At 47.3% G+C, this 21,769-nt stretch overlaps 1 protein-coding gene across 1 annotated transcript in view; it reads left to right on the forward strand.

Moving 5' to 3' along the window:
* MPRIP (myosin phosphatase Rho interacting protein) overlaps positions 1-21,769 on the forward strand; it is a 477,073-nt gene that overhangs the window by 252,989 nt on the left and 202,315 nt on the right. The gene's annotated exons all lie outside the window — the stretch shown is intronic.

Below are 21,769 nucleotides of genomic sequence, written 5' to 3' on the forward strand. Positions count from 1 at the left end.
CCGTCAGGACCGGTTCATAGTGGCTGTGAGCAGCGCCCATTTGCTCTCTCCTGCACTCCCTCCGAAGCAATTAGCAGACTGATTTCATCCCTCTGCGATTTCACAGCGGTTATGCTCCAATTAAAAACTACCAATTGGAAAGAAGCAGGCAGAGGGGGCACAGGGAGAGAAACCCACCACAAATGTATGCATCAGACAGTCCAGAATGCACTGCAGCCCAGTTTAATCTTCTCGAGGAGGAAAAACACACACACACCAATGTTCTTGTGAGGACAGAGTATTGGAGGCTGGAGGCAATTTTATTTATTTATTTACAACATTTGTACTGCTTCATATCCTGACAGATTCCAGAGCGGTATATAAATATGAAAAAGGATAAAAATAATAAGACATGTTAAAATAATTACTTAAAAAAAGAAAGAAAAAAGAACAGACTTCATCTCCATCTATGATTCTATTAGAAGTATAGCTTCCAAATCACGTGAGGTACTGGTTCCTCTCTATTCGGCCCTGGTTAGGCCACATCTAGAGTATTGCGTCCAGTTCTGGGCTCCACAATTCTAGAAGGGGCATCCGTTCTGCTCCGTGTTTTAAGCACGCTGGAGGGGCGGAGAGGGTTTTGTAGCCATTCCCAGCTGTTCCATTGAGTCCATGGGAATGTTATGTGGAATTGTTGTAGATCGCAAGCTGAATATGAGCCAACAGTGCGATATGGCTGCAAGAAAGGCAAATGCTATTTTGGGCTGCATTAATAGAAGTATAGCTTCCAAATCACGTGAGGTACTGGTTCCTCTCTATTCGGCCCTGGTTAGGCCTCATCTAGAGTATTGCGTCCAGTTCTGGGCTCCACACTTCAAGAAGGACGCAGACAAGCTGGAGCGTGTTCAGAAGAGGGCAACCAGGATGATCAGGGGTCTGGAAACAAAGCCCTATGAAGAGAGACTGAAAGAACTGGGCATGTTTAGCCTGGAGAAGAGAAGATGGAGGGGAGACATGAGAGCACTCTTCAAATACTTAAAAGGTTGTCACACAAAGGAGGGCCAGGATCTCTTCTCGATCCTCCCAGAGTGCAGGACACGGAATAGCGGGCTGAAGTTACAGGAAGCCAGATTCCGGCTGGATATCAGGAAAAACTTCCTGACTGTTAGACAAGTTTGACAATGGAACCAGTTACCTAGGGAGGCTGTGGGCTCTCCCACACTAGAGGCATTCAAGAGGCAGCTGGACAAGCATCTGTCAGGGATGCTTTAGGGTGGATTCCTGCACTTAGCAGGGGGGTGGACTCAATGACCTTATAGTCCCCTTCCAACTCTACTATTCTATGATTCTATGACTTCCTGAAATAAATATTTCAGGTGAATCCTCTGGCATCTACCACACAGTGATCTGCCCTGGAATACCTATTGTGAAGCGCGGCAGGCATACTGAGCTGGACAATGAGTCTCCAGAGGCCATAGATGACTTTTATGAGTGGCAGGATCCATTCAAGCCCTCGGGCAGAGATCTCCCTCAATCCGAGATGTCATCAAGCCAGGTCTTCTCAGTGGTGCCTTTGAAATGCTCTCTCTTCTCGGCATGAGAAGGCCTGTAGACAAATCCGTGAGCGAGGGGCCCAGGACTACAGGGTGCTCCTCCCTCGCCGGACTCGTATTCTTTCCACCTGCCCAGAGTGCACGTAGGGACACTCAGCAACGGTTAAGCCCAGCTTCCTCTCTCCGCTGCGGGACAGATGGCAACCTGATGAGAACCTGGTCCTCTGGGGAAGCTGCATTTCCATCCTTGGCATCTGTCATATAGCAACAGCCCGTCTACTGGGGAGAGGAGGGCGGCAGGCTGACAATTCTTCCCGCGTCTGGGAAAGAAGTCTGAATGATAATTCCCTTGCCCAGAGGGATTCAGCGAGTCAATCCAGTTCAACTCCCCTACAGCGAGAGAGGCGGCAGCGCAGAGGACGGGGTGGATGAGGGACCTCTCAGGTTTATCGCGAGCAAGGACATCTTGCTCCACCACCACAGTCCTCAGGCCTGGACTCCTGGATCTTGTCAACTTCGCCCAATGCCTGAAGATGCCTTGCCAGTGGCCATAATCAGGTTGAGGACTGGATCCAGATTTTTGAGGGGCGTTGGGTAAGGCACCCTCAATGCCCCCCTCCATCAGTGAGCCTACCTTCTCCCTGCGGAGGTCCCTAGCTGCACTTGCTCCTCATCTTCTTTCTCATGATGGGTGTCGCTTGCTTGACAGGCAGAGAGTCAGGGAGCAAGTAGGCCGTGGTGGTACGTATCTCCTGCTCCGCCTTCTCACCACCCCCATTGTTTGGGTCAGAGCAGGAGCCGGGTGAACAAACAGGCTGCCATAGCGAAGAGGAGGAGCAAGTCTGGGGGGCTCTCGTCAGTGGGACCCTACCGTGGCGTGGACCTTTGGCACGTGCCAAAACATGCCTACTCGTAATGCTGGCCCTGACTGTAGGATTTCACATCAACCATATTTTTGTTTCTTCTAAAGCATCTCCAAGGGCAAAACCTGGAGCAGCTTGCAGAGTGAGAACCAGGTGCCGTGAGCCAGGAACAAGATTCAGAACCCAAGAAGAGTCATAAGAACAGAAGATGGACCTGCTGGATCAAACTCAGGGTCCATCTAGTCCAGGATGCAGCCAGATGCCTCCAGGAAGCACGGAGGCCACAGCAATCCGCCCATGTAGGATTTCGGTGAGTGGTATTAAAGAGATAGGCTGCCTTTGAATAGGGAGGCTCTAGGCTTGACACTTGGCTCACTATTTGAATCTTGGCTCTGATCGCAGCCCGGACTCCTGGTGGCTGGCTCCTCTAGTCTGTCCGAAGACATCCTCCCCTTGAAGAGCTGCCCATTCCAAGTCTGGTACAACGCTAGAGATGGTTCTCTTCTTCTCCAGGAATTTACCAAATTACCCATGATTCCCATCAATTAATGGCCATCGCCACAACTGTTGGCAGCAAATTCTGTACATTAATTATACCGGTGCGTGTGTGTCGACTAGTTTCTTCGTACAATCTTTTGTACGCCTCTTGATGTACCAGGTCCACCACCCAAGCCAGCCACTGCCTCTCCTCGACCGGAGAAGGGGGCTATAAAAATGACACAAACACGCCCGCACCCGGCTCCTGGCTTGTTCCCTGCCTCTTGACTCACTTGACCCCCTGGCTTTGATGCTTGGCTCAATACTTGGCCCTTAATTCTGACCCCCTGATTTGATTCCTGGTTCTTGGCTCTCACTTGAGCCTAAGTCTCAGCTCCGACACGACCTTAGTGAGCAAACTCCCAAGGTATTTTGCCGCCTGAGGCAAAGAACGAGCCGGCGCCCCCTCCCAAAAGCTGACTACTAAAGCTTTCTTCAACACTGTTGATGGAAGAGCACCCTCTGCTACATATGAAGGCAGCAGACTAGCTTAGGGGGCACATGGCAAGCGGTGTGGCATGCACAGCTCTCCCCTCTGACACCTCGCCGCCGCCTCTCAGCATCTGCCACCTGATGCAGTTGCCTCACTCGGCTTAACGGCAGAGCTGGCCCTGAATAATGGTTCTAAACTTACTTTAAAAAGGAGAAAGAGAAATGAAAGCTGAGGCTTGCATGACGCCGAGCTGCACCCATTGCCAAAATCTGCATTCGCATGGAATCCACCCAGCCCCGGCTATGCCTATGTAACGGCTTTGAATTAGTCCTAACGGTACATCTGGTCATATCTCCAAGGTCTTTTCCATCCACCTGATCCCCCCGCCCCACTATCTCAGTGAAGTGGCTCTTCTCTGGTTCCCATGTACTCCGTGTACCTTTGCAGTGCGTACGTGGGCTTCTCCCTGGCTTAGGAACACAGACCCTCCAGCAGTATCACCGCCTGGAATCCCGCGTAACCCCTGAGTGCTTGTGGGGAAGGGCTTCTTCTTTTGCTTTTTTTAAATATTCCCATCGGATCAGACGGCTGGCAGCAGAGCCGACGTGAGCTTTTGACCTTTAGAAAGAGAAGGGACGTTCTGTGTCGAAACCCAGCTCTGATATCCTCTGTGTGTGTGTGTGTGTGTGTGTGTGTGTGTTACGCTATATATACATTATATGCAAACACAGCTCTTATGAAATATTATTGTTGTTATTATTATTATATTATTAAAAAGGGGCTTGTCTATTGGCAAACATGTACAAAAAGGAGAGTGAGAAATGTTTTCAAGCGCCATCAAATGAGAATTAAACGAGGGTGGGACACGTTTGTTTGCATAACAACAGCAGCAGCAGCAGTGGCCACGGCTGTGATTTAGGGCAGCATCTGACGTTGTCTCTTCCTTCTTGTGTTTTTCTAAAAATCATGTGCGGACAGACAGGTAAAGCAGACAGACGAAGCACCTTGAAATTGTTTCCGGCAAGATCTGAGCATGTGCGCTCAGATTAAATCGCCACACCGTGAAGCAGCTTGATGTGATGGCGCAATCCTACCCTGGGTGGCTCCTTTAGAGTTCTGACGGCTTCTGATCGAAACCCAGAGCGGGATTCGCCGCTCCACTGGTATTGGAGTCACCTGCCTCCGCTGACATGCCCACACGTTGGCGTGGGTGAAAGAAGGGAAGAGGGTTAAATCTGGTGGCCATCACACTTTCCTGAACCCCCAGGCTCAGGCATAACATCCTTTTTTAGGGGTCATATCCAAGCAATCAAACTTGGACTGGCTCTTGGGATACCTTGGAGTCCGCGATACTGCAGCTGGTACTACATTTGAGATCTACTGCTCCATTGCGTCCATAAAGCACCCCAAATGGTCTTTCCCCAACCTGGTGTCTTCCACATGGGCCAGACTACAACAACCACTCTCCCCAGCCAGCGTGGCTTTTAGAAAAACCAGAAGCTGCCTCATACGGAGTCCCTCTAGCCACGCTGACTGGCAGCAATGGCTCCCCACAATTTTGGGAGTTTCCCCTGTCCTGCTTGGAGCAGCCAGGGATCGAACCCAAGACCTTCTGCATGCAAAGCGGGGTCAATACCACTACCTTAAAGTGACTGAGTTTCACTGTCTTGCTCAGGGTAAGGTGCAACAGCTGTTCACAGGTGTTTTCCTGCTACTGATGAGCACGGGAATTTTGTCCTGATCCACAATTCAAGAAGGACGCAGACAAGCTGGAGGGTGTTCAGAGGAGGGCAACCAGGATGATCAGGGGTCTGGAAACAAAGCCCTATGAGGAGAGACTGAAAGAACTGGGCTTGTTTAGCCTGGAGAAGAGAAGATGGAGGGGAGACATGATAGCACTCTTCAAATACATAAAAGGTTGTCACACAGAGGAGGGCCAGGATCTCTTCTTGATCCTCCCAGAGTGCAGGACATGGAATAACAGTCTCAAGTGACAGGAAGCCAGATTCCGGCTGGACATCAGGAAAAACTGCCTGACTGTTAGAGCGGTATGACAATGGAATCAGTTGCCTGGTGAGGTGGTGGGCTCTCCCACACTAGAGGCTTTCAAGAGGCAGCTGGACAACCATCTGTCTGGGATGCTTTAGGGTGGATTCCTGCATTGAGCAGGGGGTTGGACTCGATGGCCTTGTAGGCCCCTTCCAACTCTGCTATTCTATGATTCTATGGTCTCCATCCCTTCCTGGTTCACCTCTCCTTAGGCAATCCATTGGCCAATAGCTATTGACCAGCCTGGCTGGGGGATCATGGGAGTTGTAATCCAACCTATCTGCAGTGCAGCACGTTGGGCGGCGGATGCCTTAAGTGCTCTCCTAGCCGTGGAAGAGAAAGCAGCCTCAGCAGAGGAGCCAGAGTGCCAGACCTTGGCTTATCAGGGCCATCACAGATCAAATCCAGACCCAAAGGCTGCATCTCCTACATACGGGCTCATTACAGAGTCGGCTGTTTTGAAAGCACATCAAGAACTACAATTAAGGAGCAATATATTCAAAAGACAAGCAGCTGCAGGGTGGATTGGGCCCTTCTGCCTTCACCCCCGTCCCTCCGGCAAACTCTCCCCCAACCGGAGTTCCTGGAACGAAGAGTTCCCCCACCCACCCCGCCCCTCTGTAGCCACCAAATGAGCTGATTTTAATGGGAGAAAACCAAACCATTCCCAAAGGGCTCGTCTCACCGTCTCCTACAGAACATTGTCTAATGGGTGTTTAATAGGTCTGAGGCAGCGGGCTCCCCTCGGCTTGTACAAGGAGACACACATGCCACTGCGCGAGGAGGAGGAGAAGAAGGTGGACGTCCTCAGAGGCATTCAAACTGTTCTCCATCTGGCTCCCCCAGTCTCTAGCTCCCACTGCCATGTGCAAACTTCTCGGCTCTATGGGGTGCATGTTCAGTTCAGGATGTCTGAGCACCAATTAAGGCTGACCCCCACTCCCTGTGGGAGATCACTCAACACATCTCAGCTTGACAGTGAGCCCAGAGACCTAATGCTGTGCTTTGAGGCCGTTGAGCTAGGGCAGCTGCTATTATTATTATTATTATTATTATTATTATTATTATTATTATTATATTTACACTGCCCAACAGCCAAGGCTGTCTGGGCAGTTTACAATTAAAACCATCATATACAAAAATCAAGATTTAAAACTTTAAAAATGTCATGTAAAACCAGAATATGTTACAGTCCAGGGAAAGCTGTTTTTAAAATGTTTTTAGGATGTTTTTTAGGATGTTTTTAACAATGTATATTATGTTTTAATTGAGTATTATGTATTTTATCGTTTATTGTTGATCCCCATCACGATCAAAATGGAGAGGCGGGCAAGAATTATTATTATTATTATTATTATTATTATTATTATTATTATTATTATTATGCTTGTCTAAAAAGATATGTTTTCAGGAGGCGTTGGACGGATGTTACACTTCCTGCCTCCTGAACTTCACAAGGGAGGGTTTTCCAGAGGGTGGGTGCCACTAAAGAGAAGGCCCTGCCATCGAGGTTCTTCATGATGACATTCTGTTCGTCTTGGAATGACGAGCAGGACTTCCTGTGACGATTGTAAATGTTGGCTGGGTGTATATAAGGGAAGGCGGTCTGCTAGGTATCCTGGTCAACTTCCAAAATTCCTGGCCATTGTCTTACGAGACTACCAGCATACAAGCTGACTTACAGGGCCGGTGCCAGACTATTTTGCGCCCTAGGCAAGGTGAGCTACTTTCACACACACACACACACACACACACACACACACACACACACACCACACACCACCCCAAAAATGCCAATTTTGATTTTTAAGAACATATGTTTCCTGGAAAAAATAAGAAGCACAAAACTTGAAACTGCTAAATTTATTTTAAAGTGCAAGAAATATGTCATGCCAATTATAGCAAACAAATTGGAAAAGAAACGTCTATGGGTCTAAAATGCAATGTTTAATAGGAATATCACCTCCAAATCCTCCCCCCCAACTCACACATGCGCGCACATGCACACACTCAGCATCACTCACTCCAAACAAACACACGCATGAACACATGCATTCACTCAAAGACCCCATGCACCCCATTCACCCGTACATTCTCCCTCTATCTCTCTCTTCTGGGCGTGTTCTGGAAGTCCAAATGTGGGGCCGCCCCACCCCCACCCCAGTGTCCCTGGCTTCGCTTCGGCTGGGCGGGTGCAGGGCGCCATCTCGCCCGCCCAGGCCCAGCTGAATTTATTTATTTATTTATTTATTTATTTATTTATTTATTACATTTATTTATTTATTTATTTATTTATTTATTTATTTATTACATGAATCCTCGGGCCAGGCCGGCTCACAGCCAACGCGCGTGAGCACTGCGCTGTGCCCAGCGCCCCTCTTAGCTTGGTGCTCTAGGCAGCCGCCTAAGTGGCCTCTATGGTAGCACCAGCCCTGCTGACGTAAGCTTTTGGCCTTTAGAAAGATAAGGGATCGTCCGTATCAAAGCCTGGCTCTGATCCCCTTTGTCCATCTGGTGTCTTCCAGGTTTGATGGATGCATCTCCCATCATCAGCCACGCTGGCTGCAGGACGATGAGACTTGTAGTGCAACCTATTTGGAGTGCACCAGTTTGGGAAACGCTGTTTTATACACTTGACAGAAAAGAAAAAAGAAAGAAAGAAAGAAAGAAAAAAAAGAAATGCATGGCTATATTTCTATTAGTTGCATAACCATATTCAAGAAAAGGTAGCTGCCTTTAAAACTACTTGTGCCCATCCTGCCTCCTTGCATACATGCTTCAAAACCCTCTTGTACTCCTGTGAATTGGTTTGTCTTCCACTCTTTGATCCCATAGAGCTCATCCTGTTCTCTTCCTGTAACATTTGTGCTCCACGTCGCATCCATCCTCTGCCTTCTCTTTCCTAATCATCAAGTAACCCAACCTGATTCCCCCCGCTTTGCTCTCGCTTCGGATTCAGCCAGGTCTATATCTTCCGTTTCATCCTGTCCCAGGGCTGTTATCTTTGTCCCGGTGATGGCAGGTGGCTCCGATGTCAGCCGGGCGGTGAATCCGCTCTGGTTTCACTCAGAACTCTAAAACAGCTCTTTGAGGTGTAAAGCAAGCAAAGGCGAGAAAGAGGAGGAGGAACTGTAGCACCCGGTGACAACGGGGGTGGGAAGGGAGGTTCACAGAGGGAGGAGGGACATTGAGACCCTCAAAAAACCAACACAGCCCTTCTGTACCGTCTCGCGTACAGTGTTTTTTAGTGGAAGGGAGTTTGAGAGGCAGCATTACAGGATAGGTTTCCTTATGAGGAGAGAGAATACCAGAGGGGAATCTACACGTCGTACTGAAGGCGCTTGCATTTGCCTCCAGTACGCCCCCAAAACGATGGTGTAGATTCCTGCCTACCTGCCCAGAAGAGACGGAGGAGGTGGCGGCAGCTGGGGAATCCGGCTGCGTCCTTGCCGCCGCTGCCTCCCCGCCGGCCTCCTGCTGCCGGGGTAAGAGCGACCCGGGTTGGAGAGCTCGGCCGGCGGGGAGGCGGCGGCGGCAAGGACGCGGCCGGTTCCCCAGCCGCCGCCTCCTCCGCCTCTTCCTCCATCTCTTCTTTCTTCCGTCTACACCCTCGTTTTGAGGACGCACTGGAGGCGCACGCAAGCGCCTTCAGTACGATATGTAGATTCCCTCCTGGTTGTGGTGTTTTTTCATACCTGTTTGTTTACACATAAACGGAGTGGGGTGAGGGGAAGCAAAGCACGCATGTGTGCCAACCCTAATCTCAAAAGCATCTGTCTCTTCCCCATTCCCCAAAAGGAAGCCGCCGCCATTTTGAATATGCAACCTCCGATCGGGGTGACGGAAGGTTTGCGGCATGTCATGTGAACCCAGCAGTTGTGGGTTAATCGAGGGTTAAACAACCCACACTTAACCCAAAAACTAATTGAGGGTTAGCGCACGATAACGTATGAACCAGGTCTGCAGGTATGTTTGATTTGATTTGATATTTTTATTTTCATCTGTATTTACATAAGCCACCCTGAGGACTGTTTGTTATAGGGTGACTAATAAACTGAATTCATAAATAAATAAAAGAATACACCTTCCCTCGGCACGCTTTCGTCTGTTTCTCCAGAAATATTTGTTCCTGCCATGAGCTGGCAGCAGAAGATGTGGCACGGCCGCGTGGACTCACAGAGGTCCTTGTCTCTGGGTTTTAAAAACATGCCAGCAAAGACGTCATCCCAACTCTGTAGTCCGAGATGCTGAATTGACCTGACGTACTAAGTTGTCTTGTTGTCCAAATTCCTCAAGCCCCACGAGACACAAGAAAAGGAACACAGTCTCTTCCGAAGGGGCCTTTTGGCTAACCCATCTCCCACAGCTCTTATAAAGGCCATTTCTCTCTGGGTTTCCTTCCTACAAGAAAACAATAACAGCTGGATAAATAGCCAAGAATCTCAAACGCAGAAATCCAAGACAAATGTTGCATGCTGGAAAGAGATGGGTTGTTGTTCCAACAGGAGATCGCCAGGCGAAGGCATCATCTGAAATCCACCTTGCATCCCCCAGATGAAGGTCGGGAATGTAAGAAAGCTGGAATCCTTCATCCTGATTGCCAGAGAGATGAAGCATTTGCATCTCATTCAGTGAAGACCCCCAGACTGCTACTGGCAAACAGCTGATTTCAAAATGAGGGACATCCCATTTCAATCAAAATTGAGAGAGAGAGAGAGAGAGAAAGAGAGAGAGAGAGAGAGAGAGAGAGAGAGAGAGAGAGAGAGAGAGAGAGAGAGAGGTGCTTCTGCACAACTTTGGTGAGTGCAACACTGCAGCTATGGGGCCATTGCAAAAAAGGCCCTGCTCCAACCCAAATCCCCACTCAGTGTTAAGGCTTACTGGGTGACCTTGGGCCAGTCCCTGACTCTAAGCCTAAGCTTCCTCATAAAGTTGTTGTGAGGAAAAAAGGAGAGGGGAGAGACATATACATTGCCTTGACTAGGGTGACCCTATGAAAAAGAGGACAGGGCTCCTGTATCTTTAACAGTTACATAGAAAAGGGAATTTCAGCAGGTGTCATTTGTAGGCCTGCAGCGCCTGGTGAAATTCCCTCTTCACCACAAGAGTTAAAGCTGCAGGAGCCCTGCCCTCTGGACCAGATACAAAAGAGGGCAGGGCCCTCTTTAACCGTTGTGATGAACTTCACCAGTTGCTTCATGTCTACAAATGACACCTGCTGAAATTCCCTTGTCTATGCAACTGCTAAAGATACAGGAGCCTTGTCCTCCTTTCCATATGGTCACCCTACCTTGACTCCTTAGAGGAAGAGTAGGATAAAAATTAGTAAATAAATGAAAGATATGCATAGCCACAAATCTAATATGGTCTCGGTTGTCCATCTTGCTCCTCCTTCCTATGTACCAGGAGAGCTATTTGGTTTTCCATTTTTTTCCATTTCTGTATAATTATTAAAATAGTGTTATTTCACACAAAAAGGAAAAGGGGAAAAAATAGGGAAAAGGAAATCATTAGTGACCCTCCTACCCCAGGGAATAGGGAATGAGTGATTCAGCTGCACCTAAGAGGCTATTCCATCAGTAATGCTGCTGCCACTGCCATACTGCACAAGCCAGAAGCTTTTAATTAAAGATACAGTAGCCCAGTAGTAATGCTTTGGCAGTCCACACTAGACAGGCTAGCATGGCAATTGTGTTTTAAGTGTGTGTGTGTGTGTGCGTGTGTGTGTGTGTGTGTGTGTAATCCCCACAAATCAAATCTGTAGAAGATAGGAAGGCAATACAACTGGCTGGCGATACATCATCTATTTCCTCGGTAAAAAGAAAGTGAGCAAAGGATGGTTGCTCTAGAACAGCCTTCCTCAACCTGGGGGAGAGCTGGCTGGGGCATTCTGGGAGTTGTAGTCCAACACATCTGGAGCACCCCAGGTTGAGGAAGGCTGCTCTAGAATAACAGTGTGGAAGCAAACTTGGTGCAAGGTGGCTGCTGCTGCTGCTGCTACTACTACTGTAGTTGTTTTAAATAGCTTTATGGGGTCAGATGCAGAATCTGCCAAATATCTGGAAAAATGGGAAAGCTAGAGGAGGCTGGGAGCAACGGTTGTCCCAAGAGCCCAGAAGATCTGGTTGATGGTTTTACCCCTGCCTGCCTGCCTGCCTCATATTTGGGGAGGCAGAGACAGATATTTTCCTAACGCAAAGAGGCCCACCATAAAAAAGTTTGAAAACTGCTGTGCTTCAAAGTAAAGGGTGGCTGTTTAGGGCTGTTCTTTTTCTGAGCGAACGAACGCCTGTTCTGGCCACCTTTGCCCAACCTGGAGCCGGTGCCCCTAAAATAGCATCTTAAGTGGTGCTTCCGTCAGCTGGTTCTGAGCAAGCCAAAGTCTCATTATCGAGAAGGAACAATTAGACATCGCCAATTACCTTGGCAGCTCCTGCGAGGCGCTGGAACGGGCCAGCCAGTGCCCTAGTATAATCCGGCTGAGCATGGAACAGCAAATGTTCCCGGCTTTGCTATGATCTCTGTTTATCATTAAAAAGGTACCGTATGACCACTGCGATCTTTTCTCCCAGGATGCAGGATTTGGAGAGGTGGGGGAGGCATTTCTGATTCCCCCCCTTCACCGAGTTTGGTGTTCAGGTAGCCACTAATGAATGGCCCGGAAAGAGGAAATGCATCCCCAAAAACGAGGACCAAAATTTACATTAACACGGCAAAGGCTAATTTATATGTATAAATGCAAATTTAGAAATATTTATGGAAATTAATACTGATATACAGGACATCTCCCCATAGTGTGGATGACTTAGAACAGCTGACCTGTGTGTTTGCATGAAACAGTGCATGCTTGAACTCTGGAACTCACTACCACAAGATGTGGTGAGGGCCACCAATTTGGATGGCTTTAAAAGGGGGTTGGATAAATTCCTGGAGGAGAAGGCTATCAAAGGCTACTAGCCCTGATGGTTATGTGCTACCTCCAGCATCCGAGGCAGTAAGCCTGTGTGCCCCAGTTGGTGGGGAACATGGGTGGGAGGGTGCTGTTGCACCTGTGACCTTTTTGTGGGTCCCTGGTCGACAGCTGGTTGGCCCCTGTGTGAACAGTGATGGAGATGGACCCATGGTCTGATCCAGCAGGGCTCTTCTGATGTTCTGATGTTCAGTGCTGTTCAGGTGTGCACTGTGGATGAGCAAGAGATCTTAGACTTCTTTCCCTTTAAACCGGAATTGGACAGGACAGCCCTTGGAGAGCTCCTTCGGAGTTCTGACTGGTTCTGACTGAAACCCAGAGCAGATTCATCACCCCACTGACACTTCAGCCACCAGTCTCCACGGACAGCACCCTTCGCAGAGGCCTGTGATCCTTCGAATAAGGTGCTTGGACAGTATTCCAAGAAAATTTAGTTCAAAGGTGCAATGCACGCCTTGAGGGCCCTTGTGCTAAGCATGGGTGAACCTCCCCGATCCAAAACATGTTTTCTTCTTAGGCAGCTAATTATTAATCCCCCTTGAAGAAGAAAAAAAGAAAGAACGGAAAAAAGAGAAGCCCGTGACACAATGGGGCTATGGGGCATCGTGGCTTTTAAATAGCTTCTCCACGCTTGCACTCTGTACTGTCGGGAAATGAGTAGTAGGCTGCAGATTATGAACAGCAGAAGATCTCTGCTGGATCAGATGCAAGGTTCATCTAGTCCTAAAGTGGCCAAGTGTCCTCTTTTACAAAGGGTTGTCCTCTTTTTGCTGCTCTATTTGAAGGACCATGTTGTCCAATTCCATAACAAGTGTTGCACATCAACAGCCTCTGGACAGCAGGCTTATGGTTCACCTGGTCACCGTGTGGTGAGAGGGTCTGTGTTTCTATTTAAATTATAGTAATTATTTCTACATTTGCATCTATACCTAAAATTTTTTTTGGACATCTGGGCACATTTGAAAATTTGAGAAACTGCAGCGGGCACCACTACAAATTTCCTAAGCAGTGGATCGCCACTTCGGCATCTACCGGTCACGGCTACGGATCTTAGGCTGCGTCTTATTCAGCAAAAAGCATCATGGGAACGCAACAGAGGCTCACGTAGAGGGCACGGGCGGGAACCCAGGGAAGTGTTTAGCAATGGTCGCCATGACAACATTAAAATCTGACTCCCGAACGAAAATAAGGGCAGCTATTATCTATAATGCAGAAATTCAAAGGACTGCAGCCGCGCGCCTGCACAGGTGCGGGTTTTCAAAGCTACAACGCTGCGCAGAATTGTCAGAAACGAACAAAAAATTGGGGAGTTTCCCCGGCACGCCTCATTTGCTGCACGTTACTGCCGTGTGACAGCGATGCTGTGAATTTTCTTCGCTGGATAAACCCCTCACTCGGCTTCTGCATTGTAACACTATCAGTGTTGCTTTACAGCAGCGATGCTGCACGTTTTGGGGGCAAAAGCGGAGCTGTATAGACACTCCTTGGGAAGCTGACAAACAGGGCATTAAGGCAATAGCCCTCTCCTGCTATTGCTCCCCAGTATACGGCCTCTGTACATTGTAGTTTCATTGAGCCATTCTTGTCCCCAAGTATAAAACGCCTCCCAGTAACCGGCTCCCAAAAGAGCGCCCTAAAAACTGCTGTGTCTCCCATTTAAGGTGCCCTAAAAACTTTTCATCCAGATTTATTGAGATGCCCCTTTCCTCAGGTGCCTGCTCGATTCGGCAAACTGAAGGTACATGATGACCATTTTCAGCAATCGGGTCAATTAAATATGAGCAATAGTTCACAAATAAAAACAGGGAAGAAAAGAGAAGGCCACTTTGTCCCCATTTCTGCTATAGCTGGCAAATCACTAGCCTAAAGGACATTATCTGCCCTTATTCTTCCTGAGTTTGAATGTCAAGGTTTTCCATCAAATTTAGTGCGTTCCTGAGATTGCATTGCCCGAGGCACTTGAAAAGAAGAACTACACACACACACACACACACACACACACACTCGTACTTTTTTGACCCATTTTTTAAAACATAAACAGAGTTTTAACAGGCCTTCTGAACACAACCTCAATGGCACAACAGTCACTTCCTCTATTATGCTGTTTGCAGCTGGTGTGGAACCACAGAGGTTATTGCTTTGCACACTGAAAAAACTCGGATCCACTTAATTGTCGTAATTAGCAACCCATCTTTACTTCTGGGCTGGCTGCATAGAAGCTTTTTGGGTCAAGACATCTCCTGTTACGTTTGTTTCTGAATCATAAGCTACTCTTGCCCAAGCAAGTTAGAGCAAGGCGGGCACCCCAATGTGAACCCACCAAGGCTGGATTAACTTTCCGGCTAAATACAGTACAGTACAGGAAGCCCAGCTAAAATGTAGCCTTTCTTGCCACATTCTGAGCTCCCAAAGTCACAGAACTTTTTATTTATTTAAAATAATCTTTTGTTAAAAAAATAAACCTTCATTTTACGCTACCAGGAGGATATGCAAAATATTGGTTTTAAAAATCCTAATTTAACATGAAAACAATAGAATGACATCAACTGCGGCAACAAAAGGCAGGAAATACATAGACGAGCCAGTTTATCAACTAAACCAGTTTAAGTGAGCAATGCTATGGTCCCTGGGAGAGTATCCCAGGGACCATAGAGTTGCCCATAAAACCCTTCTGAGATTGGAGACAGCGTTCCGACTTTTGGAAGGGGAAGCCAGAGATCTGCCCCTGCCCCCTTGCAGCTGACATGGAAAGAACTGGCCAGCTGCCTCTCCGAGGTTGGAAAATTGACTTTGGAGAGCGGGGAAATGGAGCATTATGGTGGGCGGGTATGGGAGGCGACTGGAGAGGCCAGGATACAAGTTATCCTAAGCCTCCTCCAACCTCCTTTACTCCCACGCTGACGCTCCCTTGCTAGACCGGCTGGAAAGGTCTTGGCAAAGCCCCTGAGACAAACGGATCACAATCCGAATCAAGAGCGTGTCCCAGAATGGGGCCCACTGGCTGCATTTTCTTGAAAATAAAAGTGGCCTGTTTAAGTGTGCTTTGAAAGAAGCACGGTTAATGAAAAGGAAATCTCCCCTCCCCCTTAAATTACATAATTTAACATTATTGGAATGCTCTAAATAGTATAGTTCATAACCTTTAAGGCTCATTTTGCACTTCTGTCCAAGTCAATGTCTCTTTTCAACAAACGAGTGAATACTTTGGATGTCTGGTCAAGGGCTTCTGAATGATGTATTCAGATGAAGCCTTCGTTAGAAGGCTGTTTGCTTTTTGGAGCCAACGAGAGCCATAAATAACAGGAAGGCCGGTGTCCTGCAGTGTTGACTTTTCCCTGTTTTCATTCAGCCGCTCCTAATTCGCTCTGCCTCTTTCGCCACATTTCTCCTGGGCCGTACACCATTCCTAAAAGACTCTTCAGTTCTTTCTTACAGTCATGACAGACATCTCAGCTACCCACATTTACAAAGGAATAAGCAGAGCCACGGAGAAGTGGGAACATCATATCTCAAGATCTCCAAGGAGATCCCAAAAGGTTATCTAACAATGGTGCTGTCTGGGGCAAGGTTTAAATTTGAGTCAAGGATCAGACGCCTCTTCAAACAGGGCACGCAGCGTCAGGACTCAGCCTTGGCGTGTGCAAACTCCACTTCAATCAGTTGCCTTGGTGTCTCCTACTAAGGCTAGAGTGGCCATGTGTCCTCTTTTGCAGGGAACATTCCTCTATTTGAAAGGTTGTCATCCGTTTGAAGGTGTCCTTTCTTGGAAGGTCTGTATGATCCAATCCCAGTTTAAAGACAAAACACTCTAAGAACTGTGGCCCATAAACCATGAGCTTCTGAATAGCAGACTGAAAAGGCAGACATGCAGGTCACAGTGAGATATCCTGTATTTCCATTCAAATGGTGATGGTAATTATTTCCGGATTTGCATGTACCTCGATAAATGATAGCACTCTTCAAATACTTAAAAGGTTGTCACACAGAGGAGGGCCAGGATCTCTTCTCGATCCTCCCAGAGTGCAGGGCACGGAATAACGGGCTCAAGTTAAAGGAAGCCAGATTCCGGCTGGACATCAGGAAAAACTTCCTGACTGTTAGAGCAGTGCGACGGTGGAATCAGCTACCTAGGGAGGTTGTGGGCTCTCCCACACTAGAGGCATTCAAGAGGCATCTGGACAACCATCTGTCAGGGATGCTTTAGGGTGGATTCCTGCTCGATGGCCTTGTAGGCCCCTGCCAACTCTGCTATTCTATGATTCTATGATTCTATGAAATAAGCATATGCACATTTTATGCAAATCACCGTCCCTTTTTTGATGATGCATTTTCTTTTTGCAGTGGGGTGATTCATCAGTTGGCCACCCTAGTGCCATTTAGGAGAGATGGGGGGAATATGGTATCCCTTCAGCCTCTCAATTCTGACCAGACTCTGGTCATTCCTCAGGAGTAGCTATTTTGCCAGCCAGCTCATCAGTTCCATATAGAAAGCAAGGTTGTACTGAATTCAGTCTTGTGCTGCCTGTTTCCTGCCCAGCCCTTCCTCCAAAATCTCTTTGCACACTTTTACTAGATCCTCTGTTCATGTGTTTGAATGCAGGGCTGGTGCTACCATAGAGGCCACTCAGGCGGCCACCTAGAGCGCCAAGCTAGGAGGGGCGCCGGGCACAGTGTAGCACTCACGCGCGTTGGCTGTGAGCCAGCCCGGCCCGAGGATTCAGCTGGGCCTGGGTGGGCGAGATGGCGCTCTGCACCCGCCCAGCCGAAGCGAAGACAGGAATGCTGGGGTGGGGGTGGGGCGGCTCCACGTTTGGACTTACGGAACGCTTCCAGAAGAGAGAGAGACAGAATGTATGGGTGCATGGGGTCTTTGAGTGAATGCATGTGTTCATGCATGTGTTTGTTTGGAGTGAGTGATGCTGAGTGTGTATGTGCGTGCACGTGTGTGAGTTGGGGGGATGATTTGAAGGTGATATTCCTATTAAATAATGCATTTTAGACCCACAGATGTATTTCTTGCACTTTAAAATAAATTTAGCAGTTTCAAGTTTTGTCCTCCCCCCCCCCCCAGGAAACATGTTTTTAAAAATCAAAGTTGGCATTTTTTGCTGTGTGTGTGTGTGTGTGTGTGTGTGTGTGAAAGTAGCTCACTTTGCCTAGGGCGCAAAATAGTCTGGCACCGGCCCTGTTTGAACGTCACAAAGAACAAGGACTTACTCAGGAGCTCTTCACAGTTAAGGCATACCGAATCCATGCTAAATTGCAAGGGCTCAATGTGGAGCAGCAAAAACAACCCAGAATTTTGTAGCACTTTAACACTAAACAGATTTATTGTGGCAGCTGTTTTTCATTGACTAGATGAGAATGTTAAGAAAAGCCCTGCTGAATCCGGTCAAAGGTCCATCTGGCCTAGTATCCTGTTTCCCACAGTGCTCAGCCATATCCCTTTGGGATCCCTACAAGTAGAACATGAACAGAACGGTAGTCTTTTCTTCACACAGTTTATTTATTAATTTATTTGTCACATTTTTATACCGCCCAATAGCCAAAGCTCTCTGGGCGGTTCACAAAAATTAAAACCATAAAGAGCATAAAAACAAACAATAATCTAAAAACACAAATACAAAATACAATATAAAAAAGCACAACCAGGATAAAACCACACAGCAAAAATCGATATCGGTTAAAATATGGAATTAAAACAGTAAAGTTTAAATTTAAGTTAAATTAGGTGTTAAAATACGGAGAGAATCAAAAGGACTTCAGCTGGCGACGGAAGGAGTACACTGTAGGTGCCAAGCGAACCTCTCTGAGGAGCTTGTTCCACAGCCGGGGTGCCACAGCAGAGAAGGCCCTGCTCCTAGTAGCCACCTGCCTCACTTCCTTTGGCAGGGGCTCACGGAGAAGGACCCACAGTTGCATTCAGAGGCATTCTAAAACCTGGAGGTTGCTTAAGTAGCCAAAATGGTTTTCCCCGCCCCTCCACTCCGACAGATACACAAGAAAGAGGTATCTGTATGTCCAGGGAATCCCCAAGCTATGCACAATGACAAAATATCTTTATATAGATCTATAAAAAGAACAGGGTAAAATACACACACACACACAGAAAAAATCAACCTGTGTTTGCTAGCCCAGGGGAGAAGAGGGGGTAAGGAACACAGACCTAACGCAGAGAAGTTTGGTCTTGACAAATAACGAGTGATAGATTTCTCTATGAACGTGTCTCATCTGGTCTTAAAACCTTCTAAGCTGCTATCCATGCCCACATCACATGGCAGCAAATTCGATATACAAATTCCATGCCATTGGAAACACAGACAAGCAATTCATTTGGTCTGTCCTGACTCTTCTCCCAACAAGGGAGAAAACTATCTCCCTGTCAAATTTCTCCACACCGGTACATAACTGATTCCACACATCTGCCAGAATGGACCTTGGCATGTAGACGCTTAGGCCACAATGAACCTTCTAGTCTTGAGTGCTGCGAGAACGCACGTTAACTTTGATGTGGTCTTCGACAATTTCAAAGGAAATTTGTTTTGGACACAGCAATTCCTATGGTCCCTAGGCAAGTGTCCCAGGGACCACAGGATGGCTCAGAAAACCTCTTCTGACGTCAGGAACAGTGCTCTGAACTCAGAAGGGGGGGGATCGTCTCCACCACTTTTCCCACCCTGCCGGCTTCAGTACAGCCGGGCGTAGGAATCTCAGAAGCCTCCGAGTTCAAGGGCTTCCGAACAGTGAGGGCTCAGTCCACAGGAAAAAATATGAGAAGATGAAGGAGAGAAACAATGGGAGCCTTCAAATATCTAAAATGCAGAACGTATAGCAGAATCTCAGTTGCTGCAGACGGGAAGGCTAGAATTAATGGCTGGAGGTTGGAAGTTGCAGGAAAGCAGATTTCAGTGTAACTTTGGGAGAAACATCCTAACAGTGACAACTCTTTGGTTGCGGGATAGACATGGTACGAGGATGGGTTTTCTTTTGCTGGAGATATTTAAGCAGAGGTTTGGCTGAGATCTGTCAAGGGTGCTGAGGGTGTATCCTCCAATGTAGTGTCTGCAATGAGCAAAGGTTGGACTGAGCTCTCCAAGATAGCTTCCAATCCAGTGAAAAGCCGTTAACACCTGACCAACAAGAGGCAGAAGTTTCTCCTCTGTTGACCAAACACAAGCAGGTCAGTTTATACCACCCATGGCCAATCTGGAGGCTCCATACTGCCAGCCAATCACAGGGACTGGTATTGTACAGGTCTATTCCCTTCTGTGCCCAAAGAGGGGCCCAAGGCCTGAGCACATGGTTGCTCAGTAAGGTAGGCCCCAGCCTCCAGCCTTGTGGTTGCAGGTTCGAGTCCCCAAGAACATCCTAACAGTGACAACTCTTTGGCGGAGGAATAGATGTGGAACCAGTTGCTGGGGAACATGGGTGGGAGGGTGCTGTTGCACCACGTCCTGCTTGTTCATCTCTGGCCAATGGCTGGGTGGCCACTGTGTGAACAGAGTGCTGGACTAGATGGATCTTTGGTTGGATCCAGTAGGGCACTTCTTACGTTCTTAACTAAACAATGAGAAACACAAAATCCCATTTGTCTAGAAGTCCGACTCTGGCCCGCTTGCATTGGCTGCCTATACGTTTCCGAGCCCAATTCAAGGTGCTGGTTTTAACTTATAAAGCCTTACACGGCTTGGGACCACCATACCTGATGGAACGCCTCTCCCGACATGAACCTACCCGTAACTGCGCTCAACATCTAAGGTCCTCGTCCGAGTGCCTACTCCGAGGGAAGCTCGGCAGATGGCAACAAGGGGGAGGGCCTTCTCAGTGGTGGCCCCCCAATTGTGGAATGATCTCCCCGATGAGGTTCGCCTGGCGCCAACATTGTTTATCTTTTCGGCGTCAGATCAAGACCTTTCTCTTCTCCCAGGCATTTAACAGCATATGCTGATTTTATAACTGTTTTATAGTTGTTTTAAATGGATATTGTTGTTTTTATACTTTTAGTGGTTTTAAAGTTTGTATATCTGTTCTAATGTTCATTGTTTTTAAACCGCCCAGAGAGCTTCGGCTATGGAAGGGTATATAAATGTAAATAAATAAATATAATATTGTGGGACTAAACTTCTGCAGCAAACAACAGTTCCTAGCAGAATCGGTCTTGGCTCACGGTTAGCGCTATCTCTTGAGTGAAGCAGTAACTCTGCACTTCTTCTTTTGCCAAATATTCTTGGTTCCATTTTGACCTGTGAGACTGCAACCGTTGCTTTTAAATCCCAGCCCCCACTTAGCAATTTGATAATCCAGGGCGCTGCTGACTTCTCTTTCTACTCTTCGGAAATCAGCTGCCCATTAAATCTGCTATTTTTAGCCCTTTGCTGGCTAATACATCATTCATAATAGGGTATCATTTTAGACTATATATAGCTTGTTAATGTTTATTTAAACAAAACGGGAAGCAGATTTCCTGGCTCTGCCCATCATTTACCATTAATTGGCCATGGCAAGGATCTGGGGTTAATTTTATTATTTATTGGAAGTTTTTTTTAAGAAAAATTAAGTACAAAGCCAATAAACAGGGCTGGGCAAAGCTGGTAATAGGTGCAGGCCAGATAGAAAATGTAGGCCCCATTTAAAATGCCTCATTAAGTATTTTTTAATCAGTTCTAAATACATATGAACTAGAAAGATTTATAAAAAAGGTAATGGCCACTTTTATTCAAGATGCATATAAAACATCACTTCTTCACATTCAGAAATGCTTTTTGTGCTTTTCTTTGGGCAAATTCATCATCAACAACAGAAAAATCAAGCAACTTTGCCTTGTCAATGGCAGGGGGATTCGGAGTAGGCCCCCTCAAAATCATAACGCCCCATTTCCCCTGCCCCCCTCTGCCCAGCCCTGCCAATAAAAACAAATGAAGTTTATTTCTTCACTCTCCTAGATGGCGATTTGTGGGTAGAAAAAGTATGAACCCAATACATGGATAAATTAGAGTGACCCTATGGAAAGGAGGACAGGGCTCCTGTGTCTTTAACAGTTGTATTGAAAGGGGAATTTCAGTAGGTGGCATTTGTATATAAGGGGAACCTGGTGAAATTAGCTCTTCATCACAACAGTTAAAGCTGCTGGTGCCCTGCCCTCTTTTGAATCTGGTCACTCTATTATAGCTCCTGCAGCTTTAACTGTTATGATGAAGAGGGAATTTCAGTAGATGCTACATGCATACAAATGACACCTGCTGAAATTCCCTTTTCTATGCAACTGTTAAAGGTACAGGAGCCCTGTCCTCCTTTTCATAGGGTCACCCTAGCTTAAGCCCTTTTCTCTGTGACCCATTGAAAGGGAGGTTGGAGTGGGTGGACCCTATGCCAAAATTCCCTTTTC

Source organism: Elgaria multicarinata, chromosome 17 (genome assembly GCF_023053635.1).
Source record: "Elgaria multicarinata webbii isolate HBS135686 ecotype San Diego chromosome 17, rElgMul1.1.pri, whole genome shotgun sequence".
In the NCBI taxonomy this organism is placed as follows: domain Eukaryota; kingdom Metazoa; phylum Chordata; class Lepidosauria; order Squamata; family Anguidae; genus Elgaria; species Elgaria multicarinata.